Source organism: Cyclopterus lumpus, chromosome 20 (assembly GCF_009769545.1).
Source record: "Cyclopterus lumpus isolate fCycLum1 chromosome 20, fCycLum1.pri, whole genome shotgun sequence".
NCBI classification, from domain to species: Eukaryota; Metazoa; Chordata; class Actinopteri; order Perciformes; family Cyclopteridae; genus Cyclopterus; species Cyclopterus lumpus.
The window spans coordinates 19,648,216-19,668,750 of record NC_046985.1 but is presented as its reverse complement, the minus strand read 5'-3'; positions in this window follow the sequence as shown (position 1 = coordinate 19,668,750).

Genomic DNA, 20,535 nt, shown 5'->3' with positions numbered 1-20,535 from the left:
TGGGAGTTTGTCCAACCAGTTTACATGTGCTTTGTAGACCTGGAGAAGGCTTTCGACCGGGTCCCTCGGGGGTTTTTGTGGGGGGTGCTGCGGGAGTATGGGGTGCCGGACCCGTTGGCACGGGCCATCCGGTCTCTGTATGCCTGCAGTAGGAGCTGTGTTCGTCTCCTCGGTAGTAAGTCAGACACGTTCCCGGTGGGTGTTGGCCTCCGCCAGGGCTGCCCTTTATCACCGGTCCTGTTCGTGACCTTCATGGACAGGATATCTAGGCGCAGCCAGGGTGCGGAGAGGATCCGGTTCGGGAGTCTTGGGATCGCCTCTCTGCTGTTTGCGGATGATGTGGTCCTGTTTGCCTCCTCGAACCATGACCTCCAGTATTCACTGGGGCGTTTTGCAGCCGAGTGCAAAGCGGCAGGGATGAGAGTTAGCACCTCCAAATCTGAGGCCATGGTGCTCTGCCGGAAACCGGCGGATTGCTCCCTCCAGGTGGGGGCAAACTGCCTACCCCAAGCGAAGGAGTTCAAGTATCTCGGGGTCTTGTTCACGAGTGAGGGTAAGGTGGAGCGGGAGATCGACAGGCGGATCGGTGTGGCTGCAGCAGTAAAACAGGCGCTGTACCGGTCCGTCTTGGTGAATAGGGAGCTGAGCCGGAAGGAAAAGCTCTCCATTTACTGGTCGGTCTACGTTCCAACCCTCACCTATTATCACAAACTCTGGGTCGTGACCGAATGAACGAGATCTCGGATACAAGCGGCCGAAATGAGCTTCCTCCGTAGGGTGGCCGGGCTCAGCCTTAGAGATAGGGTAAGGAGCTCGGACATCAGGGGGGAGCTTGGAGTCGAGTCGCTGCTCCTTCGTGTCGAAAGGAGTCAGCTGAGGTGGTTTGGGCATCTAGTCAGGATGCCTCCTGGACGCCTCCCATTAGAGGTTTTCCGGGCACGTCCAACTGGTAGGAGGCCCCGGGGAAGACCGAGGACACGCTGGAGGGATTATATCTCCCGGCTGGCCTTGGAACGCCTCGGGATCCCCCAGAATGAGCTGGAAAGTGTTGCGAGTGAGAGGGAAGACTGGGTCGGCCTGCTGAACCTGCTGCCACCGCGACCCGACCTCGGATAAGCGGGTGATAATGGATGGATGGATAGATGTATGAAGCAACACTACCTTCAATGCTGCTTTTATATCAGACAAATACGGGGGGGCATTGATCAAAACGTGGGGTGGATTTTCATGAATTCACAGCACATTCAATATGAATGTAGTTTTTTTTATAGAATTTTGCCAAATAAGTTACTGGTAACCAGTGTGGCAAGATTTTGCCTTTCCTATGAGTTATTTAACGAACGAACATGTCGCTGACTGAAGAACATTTAAAAGCTGCAGCAGTCTGTCATTAAGGTCTTTTTAATTCTTGAATATTATAATTACCTCTGCCAGGAGAACCGAGCAATTCAATTCAATTCAGTTTATTTTGTATAGCCCAATATCACAAATTACAAATTTGCCTCAGAGGGCTTTACAATCTGTACACATACGACATCCCTGTCCCAGGACCTCACATCGAATCAGGAAAAACTCCCCAAAAATAACCTTTGACAGGGAAAAAAGGGAAGAAACCTTCAGGAGAGCAACAGAGGAGGATCCCTCTCCCCGGATGGACAGAAGCAATAGATGTCATGTGTACAGAATGAACAGCATTTACAAAGTTACATAAACACATTACATGAATATGACAATGTATGAATGGAACTCCAATCCATGAAACAGAAGGAGGTAGAGAGGAGGGGGCGGGGCATCAGCAGGGCCAACGCGGGAGGCCGGCTCACCAGGCATCAGACACCTCCAGGTCCAATGGACCCTATGAGACGTGAAGTCACAACGACTCCGGGGAGGAAGCAGAGTTAATAAGGTGCAATGGAGAGATGTAAATTCATCCATAAGGAGAGAGAGAAGATGAGATAGGTGCTCAGTGTATCCTAAAACATCCCCCAGCAGCCTATAAGCCTATAGCAGCATATCAAGGGGCTGGACCAGGGCAAACCTGATTCAGCCCTAACTATAAGCACTATCAAACAGGAAAGTCTTAAGTCTATTCTTGAATGAGGTGACTGTGTCTGCCTCCCGGACTGAAAGTGGAAGCTGGTTCCATAAAAGAGGAGCTTGATAACTGAAGGCTCTTGCTCCCATCCTACTTTTTAGGACTCTAGGAACCACGAGTAGCCCCACATTTAGTGAGCGCAGCTCTCTAGTGGGGCAATATGGTACTACAAGCTGCTTAAGATATGATGGTGCATCACCAATCAAGGCTTTGTAGGTGAGGAGAAGAATTTTAAATGTGATTCTTGATTTTACAGGGAGCCAGTGCAGTGCGGTTAATACAGGAGTAATGTGATCTCTTTTCTTAGTTTTTGTGAGTACACGAGCTGCAGCATTCTGGATCAACTGGAGGGATTTAAGAGACTTATTAGAGCAGCCTGATAATAAGGAGTTGCAGTAATCTAGTCTGGAAGTAACAAACGTGTGAACCAGCTTTTCTGCATCTTTTTGAGACAAGATGTGCCTGATTTTTGAAATGTTACGTAGATGAAAAAATGCAATCCTTGAGATTTGATTAACGTGGGAGTTAAAGGACAAGTCTCGGTCAAAGATAACGCCTAGATTCTTTACAGTGGTGTTGGATGCCAGGGAAATGCCATCTACAGAAACCACATCACCAGATAATTGATCTCTGAGGTGTTCAGGGCCCAGTAAAATAACTTCAGTTTTGTCTGAGTTTAACATCAGGAAGTTGCAGGTCATCCATGTTTTTATGTCTTTAAGACATTCTTGAATTTTAGCGAGCTGGTTGGTCTCCTCTGGTTTGATCGATAGATATAATTGAGTATCGTCTGCATAGCAATGAAAGTGTATGCAGTGTTTTACTGATAATATTGCCCAAAGGAAGCATATATAAAAGGTAAATAAAATTGGTCCAAGCACAGAACCTTGTGGAACTCCGTGATTAACGTTGGTGGTCATTGAGGCTTCATCGTTTACAAATACAAATTGAGATCGATCTGATAAACAGGATTTAAACCAACTTAGTGCGGTACCTGAAATGCCAATCGACTGATCCAGTCTCTGTAATAGGATGTCATGATCAATGGTGTCGAATGCAGCACTAAGGTCTAATAATACCAGTACGGAGATGAGTCCTTTATCTGATGCAATTAGGAGGTCATTTGTAATTTTCACCAGTGCTGTCTCTGTGCTGTGGTGTTTTCTAAATCCTGACTGAAACTCCTCAAATAAACTATTCTGATGTAGGGAGTCGCACAACTGATTTGCGACTACTTTCTCAAGGATCTTAGAGAGGAAGGGAAGGTTAGAGATTGGTCTGTAGTTAGCCAACACCTCTGGATTAAGAGTGGGCTTTTTCAGGAGAGGTTTAATTACAGCTACTTTGAAGGAATGTGGTACATGCCCTGTTAGCAAAGACACAATAACAATATCCAGCAGAGAGGTGCCAATTAAAGGCAACACGTCTTTAAGCAGCCTCGTTGGGATGGGGTCTAAGAGACAGGTAGGTTAATGGGAGAAAAGCTATCCAAATATACACCAGGGCATACAGCCGTTTCCAAGGCCACTCCTCTTGATGACAGATCGGCAGTAGTTGAGGGCAAGAGATCATCAATCTTGCCTCTAATAGTTAAAATCTTTTCATTGAAGAAGTTCATGAAGTCATTACTACTGAGGTCTATAGGAATACACGGCTCCACAGAGCTGTGACTCTCTGTCAGCCTGGCTACAGTGCTAAAGAGAACCCTGGGGTTGTTCTTATTTTTCTCTATTACTGATGAGTAATAGGCTGCTCTGGCATTACGGAGAGCCTTTTTATATGTTTTAAGACTATCTCTCCAAACTAAGCGTGATTCTTCCAGATTGGTGGAACGCCATATACTTTCGAGCTTACGTGAAGTTTGCTTTAGGTCGCGGGTCTGAGGGTTATACCAGGGAGCAAACCTCCTTTGCCTCACTGTCTTTTTCTTCAGTGGGGCTATCAAGTCTAGTGTCATTCTCAGTAAGCCTGTAGCACTATCGACAATATGATCAATCTGGGACGGACTAAAGTTAGCACAGGAGTCCTCCGTCACATTGAGACGTGGTATTGAATCAAATGCAGAAGGAATCGCTTCTTTAAATTTAGCTACAGCACTGTCAGTTAGACATCTGGTGTAGAAACTTTTGACTAACGGTGTATACTCCGGGAGTATAAACTCAAAACTTATGAGGTAATGGTCTGACAGAAGAGGGTTCTGTGGGAAGACCTCCAAATGCTCAATGTCAATGCCATATGCAAGAACAAGGTCGAGGGTGTGGCCAAAGCAGTGAGTGGGTTTCTGTACTCTCTGACAGAAACCAATCGAGTCCAACAATGAGATAAATGCAGTACTAAGGCAATCATTGTCAATATCCACATGAATATTAAAATCTCCTACAATAATAACCTTATCAGTTTTAAGGACTAAACTTGATAAACACTCAGAAAATTCAGATATAAATTCTGAATATGGACCTGGTGGCCGGTACAGTATAACAAATAGAATTGGCTGTAATGTTTTACAGGTTGGATGTGAAAGACTAAGAACAAGGCTTTCAAATGAGTTGTAGTTTAGTTTAGGTTTAGGATTCATTAATAGGCTTGAGTCAAAGATGGCTGCTACTCCACCTCCTCGGCCGGTGCCTCGAGGAATGTGAGTATTAATATGACTTGGAGGAGTTGATTCATTTAGGTTGACATATTCTTCATGGCTTAGCCAGGTTTCAGTAAGACACAATAAATCAATGTGATTGTCTGATATTAAATCATTTACTAATACAGCTTTAGATGACAGAGATCTAATATTTAGGAGTCCACATTTAATTCTCTTTTGTTGTACTGTGGCAGTAGTGATGTTAACCTGTATGAGGTTATTTTGTATGACTCCTCTTCTGGTTACTTTTGATTTAATTAATTTAAGTGGCCGTGGGACAGACACAGTCTCTATAGAGTTAAGGTTAAGGGTGGGTAACTGCTCGAATGGAAGTGCAGAGAAGGGTGGAAGACTACAACTCTGCTTCTGCTTCCTGATCTGAACTCTGGGTCATGGATTAAGTCCGCTAATCAACTTCGCCATGTTCGCAGAAATGAGACGCGCTCCATCCCAAGTGGGATGAATGCCGTCTCGACTCATCAGATCAGGCTTTCCCCAGAAAGTCTGCCAGTTATCTATGTAGCCCACATTGTTTGCTGGGCACCACCTGGACAACCAGCGGTTGAATGACGACATGCGGCTATACATGTCATCATTGATCAGATTGGGGAGAGGGCCAGAGAAAACTACGGTGTCCGACATTGTCTTGGCATAAGCACACACCGATTCCACATTAATTTTAGTGACCTCCGACCGCCGCAGTCGGGAGTCATTACCGCCAGCGTGTATAATAATCTTACTGTAACTACGCTCATCTTTAGCCAGCAGTTTTAAACAATCACTTGTATGTGTGTGCTTCCATTACTGAGTGTACTTTTTTGTTTGTCGCGAACAGACTCACTCACACGTCCTCAAAACACCTTGAATTGCCTTTTTTATACCATTGACTGCCTGCGGACTCCTCGCTCTTAACTTATAACTTGTGTTATCACTTCATGCCCTACCAGCAGAGGGGACCCCTGCTGGTAGGGCATGAAGTGATAACACACCCAGAGGTAACATAGTGTTCTTACTTTCAGTGTTTTGGACAGTGTGTTTGGCTCACAGGTACACACACTGCTGTACTCGTCACCACTGAGCTAAGTGGGCACAATTTTAGTTAAATTAGTTACATTTAGTTTTTGACAAGACTGTTTGGATAGATCGCCACTTTTATTGAGATAAAAAAAGAAGTGTATTTTATGACAATTTACTGCCCAGGGTTGTATTTATTCATTGGTTGTTTCCATAGATCTGCCCTTTGAGTGCACCTTTTATAGTTTCATTTCACTTGCTTAGGGGAGAGGGATCCTCCTCTGTTGCTCTCCTGAAGGTTTCTTCCCTTTTTTCCCTGTGAAAGGTTATTTTTGGGGAGTTTTGATCCGATGTGAGGTCCTGGGACAGGGATGTCGTATGTGTACAGATTGTAAAGCCAAAGGCAAATTTGTAATTTGTGATATTGGGCTATACAAAATAAACTGAATTGAATTGCTTAGTCCATGCGGAAGTAGAAGATATTAAGCCCAGTTTTATTTGAATGTTGCCTAAATTCATTTCAATTTTTAGTTCATTAAAAAAAATTAGATGAGTTGTATCTTATTGCCATGTACCCATGGCTTTACAATTATCACTTAATTACTTTGATACTGAAGAAAACATTCATTTAAAACTGTAATGAATCTCGGCCTATTTCTGTAATGAAACAGATTTATGGACGTTCATTCGCAATGGATATCAGAGATAGAGATATTCCCAGTGAGTGTAACTCACACTCAATCTAAAAAAATGGTGTATCATGTCTTAACTCAGAATAAGAGCTATGAGTTCTGGGATAAAGCTAAGATACAAGAGAAGAAACAGGCAAAAATGTTTTTTCATGAAATCATGATTAACATAAATATTTCATAGGGCTAACATTATGCTTTCAAGAGTCGTCAATAACATTATGTACATTGACGAACAGTAAATACACCCTGACAATTGTATTTCATCCATTTAATGGGACCAGACTGCCCATTAAATAAATGGATGTAGTGCATCCAGTCAGAAACAAGTATTCACAAATACCATGTTACCAAAGTATTTTAATATCAGAGATTGTGAAGTTTCGACACTACAGATCTGGCAGCTCGTAATTGTCTGAATTGTATCACTCCGCCTCACTAACATGCTCTGTATCTTTAGCTAAGTTTTGAGTGACAAACTTTATGTATCTCTAACTTGCAGCCAGCACCAGCGCTATAGTACTACATAGTACAGCTATAGTACTGTGCCAATACAGCAAGATTGCTGGCTCTCTGCTCAGGTTGCCTGATATTTAACTGAAGTGTCAATCTCTCATTTGTAATAGTTTTTTTTCTGCAGTTACTGAACCCAAAATGTGCTCCAAATGAACTCAAAACTTACAATAACTTTTGGCACAAAAAATTGCAAACCAGTCAACTGTCAGTAACCAATAAAGTGTGACTTCGCGACTGGAGGCCTTCTATTTAAGCAACAGAGTGATCCAAGGTCAAACACTTACTAGTTTCTTCTCATATTCTTTTTATATCGGTGGCATACTCAATATATATCAATATCAGGCATGTGTTCCAATGGCTGATTTCTTAATAAATGTGGATTTGTCAACATTCTGTTTTTTTGATCATTTGGGGGGCAATATGAAAGTCTTATTGCAAAATCCAGATGATAAATGCATGTTTGAAGCTTGTACATACCACACTCTGATCCTACCGCCTCTCCTCCTCCCTCCATCTCCCTGAAACATGAAGGATGGGCTGATAGTAACAAAGGCAGGGTCCGTAACGGTGGGTTATCAACTTTTTAATATTTATCCTGTTATTTGTAATTGTAATTTAAATATGTTGTACGATGAGAGCGTACATGTAACCGGAGTCCAATAAAGCTGATTCTGATTCTGATTTTAAAGAAACAAAAGTCTTGGCTTTGAGACAATTTAAATCTTTTTGCCAAATTCCGATGATGAATAACACTTTGAAGATTGTAAAAGGAGGATTACATTGTCATTGCATTACAATAGGTTCATCCATGCACATTTCTCTCACAGAAGCTTAGAAATTAGTGATAGATGTTTCTAGGGTTGCAAAGGGGCCGAAAGTTTTCCTCGGAATTGTTTTTTTTTTAGATGCTTTTTTTGCAAAAGCATATAACAGGGAACTTAAATGTAGTTGAGAAAAAGACTATGCATGCCTAGCTCAGCTGGACCCTGAATGCAGCTGGTTGGGAACATTGTCTGCCAGAAACAAACGTAAACATAAAACGTTCCGTTGTTTTTGAACGTCTTTGTCATCAGTGTTGTCTGAACGTTTCAGCCCTATGCCTGGCAAGTGTGAGCGCCGAGTGGCGTAGAGGCCAAGAGCGGTATTGCAGACAGATAGAGATTTCAATTATAGCTCCCAACATATTGAAAAAAATAACTGAACTAGTTAATTTTTTGGAGCTGTGAACTTAGTTCAAAATGTTGAATTATGAACTGAACTAGTTCATTTTAAAATTTGTGAACTATGAACTGAACTAGTTCATGTAGAAAGTGAACTTTGCCAAATTACCTAGCATATTGATTACTTGGTAAACTGAAGCCATGTTCATTTTAATACCAAGTTTATTTGTATACAGTAGACTAACTTTTTACAGCAGTGAGAGTAGGACATATGTCCACACAAAAGTACACCATCACCTCGATTATTCGCGGCTTTCGGGGTCCATCAACAAGCGCGAGTTGGTCAACTTATCACACTACTGCATTTGAGCACAAGGACTACATCGACTCAGGTAAGTTTTGATGATATTACTGGGGTGAATATATTATACCCCAAATATAAAATGCAAGGGTCGAAAAATTGGGGGCCATCCGGGCAAACCTAAGGCTCTTTGAGCCTGACACAGAGTCATCCTCAACAAGCTTGGACAGTGACACCGAAGATGACGAGGAGTCAGATGTTGAGGAAGTGGAAAATGAGGAGGACGTTGATGAGTTCCAGGAAGAAAGCATTTAGACCTGAAAGGATTCAGGGAAAAACACAAAAAAAAATGTGGGTTGGGGGTTGGTGATCATAGGGAATACACCTTTTTTATTCAACGTTCATGTTTTTGTTGTTCGATGAAAGAATAAAATGTCAAAAAAGTCAAAAATGTCATTTTTAAAAGTTGTATTATAAATGTTTGCATGCATTTCTGCTTATGACAAGGTAAATACAGTTAAATTACCCCAAAATGTTCCGTTTATTCCCATTAATTCCTGTGGAAAGTTTCCAACTTTGAATATTCCCGGAATTTTGCAACCCTGGATGTTTCACACCCGAGGAGATGGTCAAAAGACGAGACCAGATGATTGATATGATTGTTAAATAAAGTTAGGCTTTATTTAGGACTAACAATACACCATTTAACATTGTGTTTTCGAAATTTGCATTACTCCGCCGTTATGTATATGTTTCCTTGATTCTGACTTTTCTTGAATACCTATTCTGCACACAGGTGTATTGTAATAATGATGGAATATGATTTATAAAACCAAATAAATGGGATTTGACATTTTCTTTATGCCAAAAAGCTCACTTTAGTTGCCACGAGTATCGACAATCAACATTGGTACCGTCCTCGAATGACTGTGACCGTCGGAGTAAGCGTCTGTGAGTTAGCCGTTTTTTCCTTCATGGAGCGATGGTGAAAATTATACTATACTGAAAACAGTCCACCACTTGCTGTATCCACTGTATGGCACAAGACAACATGCATCAACATAATTCATTTGAAATGGATCTGATCAATTCCCTTCATCAGGAGTTCAGTAACGTATAGTGGCATGAAATACACAAGAATTACTGGAAAAATCACACAAAAATCAAAATGGCTGATGTCCGGTACTGTTTAGAGCATGGTCCCAGGAGACTATCTTTTCAGTTTACATTTTTTACATATGCCTACGAAGTTTCATAAATGTAGGTGAAACGTAGCGCCGGGGCTGCTTAAATTAATGTTTGTAGGGGGCGCTATCGAGCCATATTGCCATTCTGAAGCATTAAAATCGTATCACGTAACTACATCTTTGACTTTAAATGTGTGTGCTAAGTTTAGTTACGTTTCTAGCATGTTACATTGGTTTATTCGGTCACGGCGAAGGATCAGACTTCGCCGATCAAAGTTCGCCGATGCTACAACTCGCCGCCCTTCAACGAATCCATACAATCTTCACAGTGAAGCATTATCAATGTCTTAAGTCTATTCTGACACATTCTGGGAGGGATCTGATTAATCTGTTAGGAGGGTATAAAAGTAGAAAACATGTAACTTAATGTTTCCACTAGGTGGCGCTATGACTTGAATTCAAAATTATCATATGGATGTCTTCAGGGTCTGTATGTCATGACACGTGAGAAATATGGAGCAGATTAGATAATGTATGTCCGAGTTATAACAACTTCAATTTTCATGGCGAATGGCGTTTCTTTGAAGTTGTGCCCTACACAGTTTTATATTTTTTAAATCCTTTTATAACTTTTCATGTCTAAGGTCTCTAGAACACACAGCCTGATTGTAGAATGAATCGGGTTTAAGCTCTAGGAGGAGTTCGCTGTTTTATAACGCCCAAAAAACGTGAAAAAATGTGAAAAAAGGCTAAAAGTGGTGATATTGAGCGATTGACTGTAGCGCCCCCTAATCTTCAAATATTCTGAAAATGTATACATTTTCTAGTAATTTGGTATGGATAGGCCAAGTCATTTGGAAGTTATGGGTCTTTAAATATGAGGCCACACCCCTTAGAAGTTCATTGGCCCATATCTTCTGAACGCAATGAGATATCAACACACTTTTCATACTTTCTTGACATTGAACCAATAATGAACCACAGAAGTTTTCGTATCAATCGGACCCAGCGTTTAGGAGAAAATCGAAAAAACTTGTTTTTTTACAAAATTTGAAATGGCGGAAAATCGAAGTTGGCGCATTTTATAACCACCAATTACTTTTTTGTAGAGCAGGTCCAAGTGGACATGTGTACCAAATTTCAAGTCAATCGGTCATTGTTAGCAAAAAACGCGGGCTTTCTGCCTCAAGGGGGCGCTATAGAGACATTTCGCTATATCAAAATGCGAGTTTGCCAAAATGTCGTGTTTTTCGCCAGTCCTGATATGCATGTGAAATTTAAAAACGTTTGAGATAAAGGCCCCAAAAGGGCAACATTCCTTAGAGAAAAAAAATAAGAATAATTCCATGAAATACAATGGGTTCCTCTACGACGAAGTCGTCATGAGGACCCTAATAATTTCCAAAATTTCCTGCTTGCTTTTATCTAATGAAATATACTGCTTCAATCCAATCAAATTGTGTTATATTAAACATCTCTAATCACTGCAAGTGCACTTTTGTCCCTTTGTCCTTAGAGAGCCGATTACCTGATGCAGAGCATCTGGTCCGGGTACAGGGAGGGCATAAAAGCCTTGAGCTCTCGCTTTGCTCAGCGCAGGTTTTCTCTCCGTCATATGTGGAGTGTTCCCAGAAATTTGGTATACCTGTCCACTTGGACCTGCTCTACAAAAAAAGTCAGGCAGTGTGTTCTAGAGACCTTAGCAATTAAAAGTTTTAAAAGGATTGTAAAAATATAAAACTATGTGAGTAGGGTGCAACTTCAAAGAAACACAATTGGCCGTGAAAATTTAAGTTGTTTTAACTCGGCCATACATTATCTAATCTGCTCCATATTTCTCATGTCATGACATACTGACCCTGAAGACATCCATATGTTAATTTTGAATTCAAGTCATAGTGCCACCTAGTGGCAATTTTTTTACCTTTTCTTCACGTTTTGGGGAGTTATAAAATGGCGAACTCCTAGAGATTAAATCTGATTCATTCCAAAGTCGGGGAGTGTGATCTTGAGACCTTAGTAGTGAAAAGTTATAAAATGATTTAAAAAATATAAAACTATGCGTAGGGCGCAACGGCAAAGAACACCATTCGCCATGAAAATAGAGTTTTTTTTAACTCGGCCATACATTATGTAATCTGCTCACTATTTCTCATGTCATGACATACTGACCCTGAAGACATCCATATGATAATTTAGCATTCTAGTCATAGCGCCACCTAGTAGCAACATTAAGTTACATGTTTTCTACTTTTACACCCTTCTCCTCACGGATTAATCAGATCCCTCTCAGAATGTGTCAGAATAGACTTAAGACCTTGATAATGCTTCACTGTGAAGCATTAAAACATGTAAACTGAAAAGAAAGTCTCCTGGAACCATGCTCTAAACGGTACCGGAAGTCAGTTTGTGTGATTTTTCCATTAATTTTTGTGTATTTCATGCCACTATATGTTACTGAACCCCTGATGAAGGGAATTGATCAGATCCCCTTCAAATGTATTATGTTGATGCATGTTGTCTCGGGCCATACAGTGGATACAGCAAGTGGTGGACTGTTTGCAGTACAGTATAATTTCCAGCATCGCTCCATGCTGGAAAAAATGTCTAACTCACAGACGCTTACTCCGACGGTCACAGACATTCCTGGGCCGCTTGAGCCGGCGTCCAGCCAGTACCCCCGATGTGGAGGAGGAACGAGGACCCTCACATCGCTGCTCGCAGCTTTAATTTTGGTTTCGCTGACAACACTTACACTCCATTACACACATTCACGTTGACATTACTGATGTTACTGACTGCCACATTTCATAAAGTTAACTTTCTTTATTTAGTTCAGATAAACACTTAAAACATGTTAAACAGAACCAATCATTTGCTTATCATGCGCAAAGCCAAGGAGCCTTGGAAAGGTTCCACCAGACCCTTAAGTCTCTTCTACGTGGATTTTGTACCGAGCTGGATAGAGTAGAGACTGGGAAGAGGGGCTTCCATGGTTGATGTTGGCTGCGAGGGAGGCTGTACAGGAGAGTACAAGTTTTAGCCCAAATTAGTTGGTCTTTGGACATTCTGTGCATGGTCTTTTGACAGTACTGAAAGATGGCTCTGTGGATACTAAGTTGCCAGTAGAACTAGTGACTATGTGAATGGTTATAGACTTTGTTTGTTTGTAGCTGGAAGTATGGCACAGGAAAGGTTGTCGGTGTCGCAAATTAAAATGAAGTTGCATGACCGACTTACAGAACGACATGAGTTCAATCCGAGAGACCAGGTTCTAGCACTTATGCCTATTGTTGGTTCACAGGTCCATACAGTCACGGAGAAAATGTCGGAGTTATTATGTCATTGTAACGCCAGAACGTACAACAGGCGTGTAGTGGAAACTGACTTGGGTCAGGAGGTGAGAGATGGTGTTCATCCGGCTCTTGCGGTGGCTGAGGGAGATGGGGTGCCACAGCCTGATAGTCTCCTGTACGGGCAATATGTTAGCTCATCTGCCGTGGGCAATAGTTGGCTCATCTGCCCTAGGCAAAACATGAAGAAATGTCTGAGTTGGTACACAAATATCTGTGTTTGTTTGGGGATATTCCTTCACAAACTGAGTGAGCGGAGCATGATATTGATGTTGGAGAGGCTCAGACAATCAAGCAACACTTACTGTATGCCGCAAGTTAAAACGTGGATATTTGGACGCTAAGGTGGAGTACATGCTCCAAAAGAACATTCCTGTACCTACATTACCTAGTCTCTATTTATTTTGGTGCCCAAGCAGGATGGAACGCCTAGATTCTGTACTGACATGAGGAAAGTAAATTCTGTGACAAAATCTGACTAATTTCCTTTGCCACGTATGGATGATCGTATAGATCAGGTGTGATCTGCAAAGTTTGTTAGCAAATTTGAGTTGCTTAAAGGGTATTTGCAAATTCCTTTGTCGAAGCATGGACAGGAAATTGCTGCATTTATCACACCGTCAGGTCTTTATTCCTATAAAGTGATGGGTTGAAGAATGCCCCCACAACATTTCAGCGGTTGATGAATTGTGTAGTTTCCAGATTAAAAGGTTGTGCGGTTTATCTGGATGATTTGGTCATTTTGACCTTGTTATTGAGAAGGAGGCTTTGTCGCTTATTTGGGCCCTACAACATTTAAAAATATTTTCGAAGAACTCAAATTGAGATGAAACTGCAAATGTAAAGAAAAGGTATGAGTGTAATTAGTATAACCACAGAGTGCTCTGAAAGTAAGAGCTGCACTAACCCAGCTAAAAGAAACCAATTACAAAAAAAACTCAGGCACTGATCCGAAAATAGTGAAAACTAAACGCTGGTGTGTGTGTGAAGGCATTTTTCAATTTACACCTTAAGCTTACCCAGACTACACAAGTTATGGATTGTCAAATCTCTGACTCCAAAAGCATTACCACTACTACCGGGCTTAACACAGCTCAAGTAACAATATAAAACTGTAAGACCCTGTTAGTTTTGTATCTCTGCTAATCAATCATTCCCTCCACCTGCCACTCCTCTATCTCCTTGATTAGTTATGCCCTACACCTGTGGTTCCCCCTATATATGCTCCCATTCGTTCCCTTGTCCTCTGTCAGATGGTTGTTCGTCCTCCGTGTTACTTTGCTATCCAGCCTGTGTTTTTGAGTTTGAGATTTTCAGTAAAGATTCTTTTGTTCACGTGCCTGGACTCCTGCCTTTTTCTCTCTGCGCCTGAGCCATACCCTTCCCGACCCCATGTCAAAACCAAGCTCATTGGCTCCTAGAACGGCCTGCCAGATTGGTGGCAATCTGTACACATACGATATCCCTGTCCCAGGACCTCACATCGGATCGGGAAAAACCTTTTCATGGGGAAAAAAGGGAAGAAATCTTCAGGAGAGCAAAAGAGGAGGATCCCTCTCCCCAGATGGACAGAAGCAATATATGTTGTGTACAGATGAACAGCATTACAGAGTTACATAAACATTCAATGACTGACTGAAATTATGAATAATGAGTAGTAGGCATGGACCATTATCCAGATAACCATGATCCATGTAAAGAAAAGGAAATAGGAAATAGGGGAATCAGCAGGGTCACAGCCACGATCTATGAAAACCTGAGAGGCGAGAAAGCACGAAGACTCCAGGGAAGAAGTAGAATTAGTTATGTGCAATAAAGTGACATGAATTTATCCAGAAGGAGAGAGAGAAGAGGAGATGGGTGCTCAGTGTATCCTAAAACATCCCCCAGCAGCCTATAGCAGCATATCAAGGGGCTGGACCAGGGCCAACCTGATTCAGCCCTAAAGCACTATAAGCACTATTAAAGAGGAAAGTCTTAAGTCTGATCCTCCTCTTTTGCTCTCCTGAAGGGTTATTTGCTTTTGTCCCTGTGAAAGTTTTTTTTCTATTTCTTGGGAGTTTTTCCTGATCCGATCTGAGGTCCTGGGACAGGGATGTCGTATGTGTACAGACTGTAAAGCCCTCTAAGGCAAATTCGTAATTTGTGATATTGGACTATATAAAATGAATTGAATTGAAAGTCACACAACTGATTTGCGACTACTTTCTCAAGGATCTTAGAGAGGAAGTGAAGGTTAGAGATTGGTCTGTAGTTAGCCAACACCTCTGGATTAAGAGTGGGCTTTTTCAGTAGAGGTTTAATTACAGCTACTTTGAAGGAATGTGGTGCATGGCCTGTTAGCAAAGACACATTGTTCGCATAGATGTCATCTAACAGTCATCATTTTTAATTGATAAAGGTTAGCGCCACATCAAGCTAGTGTTGCAAAGTGAGCAACTTTCCTTTCTCAAAGAAGCCATCTCAAGTTCTCTCTGTCATGGTTTAATCTCAGTCCTCCTCTTCCTACACCTCCAGTCTCTTCTTTAGAGACAGTAGTCCACAGGTCAGCTGCTGCATGAGTCTCATTGTGTGGTCAAAGTTTGATTCAATGCAGTCATCCTTTTCCATAGAAGAAGCTCTTCTATTTTATTCATTTATTGTTAAATGACAGAAGGGGGCCAATGTTTCCGACAGAACTCTAGAGTGTCTGATTTTACTCACTGGGCTAACTCCAGCACCTCCTTCGGTGTAGTTTACCCTTCACCAAGTCTGACCTGCATATCTTGTGTGAGAGTGTCTTTCCCTTTTTCTTATTTTAGTTGTAGGTAATTAAGCTACACTTTTCCCTGCATGGGTTTTTAAGGAGGAAGCTCAGGAATTGACATCAAAGGTGTTTGTGGTTTCAAGGTTATACAGACCGTCGTTGAAGCGCTTGAAAAAGTTTGGTTTTGAAAAGAAAAAAAGACGAGTAATTGAAGCTACCACATAGAAAATTATAGTGATTGTTGCATTTTTTTGTTCTTGATTTCCCTTATTCAGTCAGTCTTTGAGCATTCAAAGGACATTATGTGGTTGTATAATCTGCGTGAACACTTTTTGTTAAAGTCTCGGACAAGTGACTCAATGAAGATAGAAATGCCTACACTTGTAATGGATACAAATGGTGGAATCTCAAGCATTTTCTAGACTGACCCCGATCATCTTCGGCATCTGGCGTAGCTGCAGCCTAGCCAGCTACTGATATTTCAGATACATTGTCGGGGCAAAAGACTCTAACTTGCAAAAATGTCAGTCAGATAAAGGATCAATGAGTCAGGCAGACTTCTCGCCTCACAGGGTCTATTGGACCTGGCTGTCTGGCCCTTCTCCCTGAAATAAACATATTCAACTAGACAACCCTTCTGGAATCAGGATGGCAGGTTGACAAAGGGCTACGCACAAGGGTGATGGCATCCCCCTTTAAATTGCCTGCTGGTGCTGTAAATGTATCAAACAGCTGCAGGTTGATTACATTTCATTTAGCTGACGCTTTTATCCCAAGTGACATACATTCATACACCGTATACACATTGTTGAGTTGTAGTGGATTTTATATTCTACTTGCACATGTAAATAAGAAAGTTTTTAATTAATACATAAAGAAAGTTATGATAATTAATTAAGGATATGAGGAATATTCTGGAAGAATGTATTATAAAGCATAAGAGAGGATCACTGTTTTATTATTGTAACTGCTGATGACAAATGTAATTATTAACTGTGTAATGCATGAGAATAAATTATGTTTTATTGCTTAGACAATAGTTAAAATGGATGCCGATTGAAACCTGAGATGTTTTTATTCTGAAGGCAGGATAATAGGTTTTATTCTGAAGGGGAACTTCCGGTCCCTGACCGGAAGTGTGAGCTTTGACCTCGCCATCGCATTGATTAGCTTAGCGGCATTCTTTGAACTAGCCAATAGAACTAACCTTTAGGTGTGAATTAATTTGCATGACCAGACTAATAGTCGTAACCTTTGTTCTGGAGTCAGAGTTCTTTTATGGTTCGGGAGATCTTGAGACAGCCCTGGGCTCTACGCTGCGCCTGATCGTGAACACTATCCGTCATTATCTTTGCCATTAAATATTGTTAAACTTTAATACATTGAATCCTGAGCGTCAGCAAGCTTGGACAGGTGTGAAGTAGTCCATTTTCTGTTTTGTGAAAATGTCAACATCAATGTAAATATACTCCACATACTATTTTATTCACAAAATATCAGAATTATAACAGTTTGAAGTAGAATTGTCCCTATCACTCATATTGACATTATTGGATGGTTAATACTGATGCAGGTCAGGGGATGTCGTATGTGTACAGATTGTAAAGCCCTCTATAGCCCTTGTAAGGGCTATAGAAAATAAATTGAATTGTATACACTTTAGTTGAGGCCATTGAATTGAAGATAAATATATTGAATGCTGATGGAAACTAACTAAATTACATATTTTCTGTATAATTATCTCAGACTAAGACAGTCCTCAGGCAACAACATGCACACAGTTCACTGAGAGGGTACACTCTTTTATAGCATTTCCTAAAGCCCAACACTGCTGACTGCATCCAGAAGCATGCCTGCTGTGGAGTGGCCACATATCACTGCTCTTCATACATATGCAAGATACCAAACAATACGCACACAAGAACATATTTACATTCTGTCCGTCCATATTTATTTTGACAGTCCAACAATGTTTACATAACCTTTTAAAATGGTCCTTCACTAAGATAAGTCAGGAGAAACAAGATCCGTTCAGCATTAATACTCTTTCCTGCATTTAATGAAAACCCACTCAGCCCTACATATGATCACACTGCTCGCACCAGTGTTTATGTTGGCATCGCCAACTGTCGTCGTAAAAATTAGATTACATGGAGTATATGATCCACTAATGTTCTCTCTTTCTGCTTCACCTTTTCCAGACTCGCAAGAAAACAGATTCCTCTGATCTAATTGTCTCTGGCCTGAATTTTTCTCCACATGACGCCCCTCCACAAAATCCAAAATGCCTGAAGCCTTTCTTCAGATACAGCAGCAGTAAACATGTCGTGCTCCACCAATGATGCTGCCCCATCTTTAACCTGTAATTGCAGTTCCTCCCCTCGGGTGAATCAGTGTAATTTTGATGTTAGCTCACCATTGCATCTCAAAGCATGTCTGTGCATTTTAGTCAATAGCTCCAGATGATATTAACCATGTTTGAATACCTTGAAAACAGATTATACACTGCTGCATGTTTTAATGCACTCATTTGAAAACTGACCACTTAATTTGCAGGAGTCTTTTTAATCATCTGAAGATGTTGATGCAACTTGACTTAATTAAACTAACATTAAATCTGCCTTTAGCCCATCAAATGTCTAATGATGCAGAGAGTAAAGTTTCTGGTGCGGCGAGGCGGTCTGGCACTTATGTCCAAAAGGATCAGTAAATGCTGTCTAAAGCTACATTTAACATCAACTGCAATGATGTACGAGTGCCTCATGCTCTTACGGGTTATTTAATGCATCTCCAAGAGACTTGCATGAGAAAAGAGTATTGGCTATGGTTTTGACTTTTCAATGCGTCTTTTGTGATTAGGTGAGCCAGATCGAAATATTTCATTTGCTAAAAAAACCTCAAATAAAAGGCCCCGTTATCCATGTTGCTTATTCTTCCTCCCTGCAGTATTGTAGACTTCTTTTTGTTGAAATAGACCTGCAAACAAAGCTCAGCCAATTCAGCAATGAACACATTTTACTGTAAATACTTCACAATAAAAGTCCCCCTTTGTCTTGTTAATTACAGCATCTAATTTTGATGCAGTCAAATTAGGAAATGTAGGGTTTTCATCAGAAGTAGGCTCAGACAGCTGGTCTCACCTCCTATAATCGTTGCTGTACCCTGGAGAGTAACTCCTGTGTGGGGTGAAGATGAGTCTTGATTGTGTCCACATGCTGTCCACACCTCACTAAGATCCAAACTCAATGTGAGCCAGTCCACCTCGGCATGTGGTCTGGAAGTGGGAATATAGTGTGTTCCTGTAGATGGAGACTGCTGGTTCTAATTTAGTTCTGTTTTTTTCAAGTCAAATTACATATCCTTGAATTTTTGCATTCTGTAAAAACATAATTGTACATGCACAAACAATACAAATGAAAAGAGTGTGCGTATTTTAAAAGAATTATTATTATTGATCAAATCATTTGGTGTATCAAAATGGGGCCGCATTCCCATGCTGCTTTTCATTTCCCTACATGTTAAAGGGTCAGTTCACCTCAAGCACAAAAAGACAGCATATTTTTCTCTCCCTTTCAGTGGCATCTAACCATGCTGATAGCTTCCTTGCTTTTGTAACATACGTTTCTTAGATTTCTGCCTCCAACCCACAGCAACATCTGTTTCTACAGTTAATATACCTCACGCAAAAACATTTTCATATTCTTATCTTAAACCAACCTGTTCTCACTCCCAACTCGTCAAATACAGACACTTGGTCAATGGCCCTCAGTGTCTGATACAAAGCCACTCTTTAGTAATGTAAACACATCTGCTTCTATAGTAGATGAGGTCAAACAAACATTGACCTTCACCTAGAAGACTGCTGTGTTCTGGAGTCACAGCTGACATATTGGACCGAGCTTTTGTTGAAAATTATGTAATTAATTCACCCCACGTATGCAAGTAATGTAACAAGCTTACTTACTGTATATTTTGTTGCATAAAGAAATACACATCTAGACAGATGGTCTGTTATACGATATAACGATACATTTAAACTCATGATTTAATAAAGCACTGCAATGATCCAATTCAGCTCTATTTAAATTATGTCATAGAGTACTCAAGCTCTCATGACACGGTATATATTTCCAATACCAATATGTGCAGTTTGAAGTCCTGCTGTTTTAAATCAGATTAAAACAACAAATGTAGCAATGTCAGCAGTGGTATTAGTGGATATATGCTTACGTCATGACAGACGCACCATGACAAAAAAAAAGAATGGCTTGACAGGAACTTGGATGCCAAAACATTTTCTTGCTAAAACAAACCATTTTAAGACTTAGAAGGGGAGGTGGTCAACGGGACGTGAACGAATACAGTCCTGTTACAGTTGCTGTCACGCTGTTGGGTTCAACAGAGGATGTTAACATTCACCTGAAAATACTGAACAAACTGTCAAATCTGAATACTGTTACCGCCTGGCTCAAGGCTGGCAACAAAAAGGGAGTCCACACACAGATCTTTGATCCAAAAACGGTTTCATCAAAGCTGTATTTTCCGTGCCTTTCACATGACATCTAAATATATATAATAGACATATCTAAATGATATGGTTGGAGGAATAGACACCAGCGCATAAGCCTTTGGTTCTGCAGTGAGTGGAGAAAGGTTAAGGGGTTTTCCAGTCAGTTGACATACGTGGCAAGTTTTAATGAAAGCGGAAACATCTTTTTAAACAAGGCCAGCAAAAGTGTCTCTTAACCATTATAGGTTTTCCTTACCCCTAAATTATCTGCAACTCCATCATGAGCGGTCTGAAGTACAGTACGTCTTACACTAGAGGGCAGAACAATC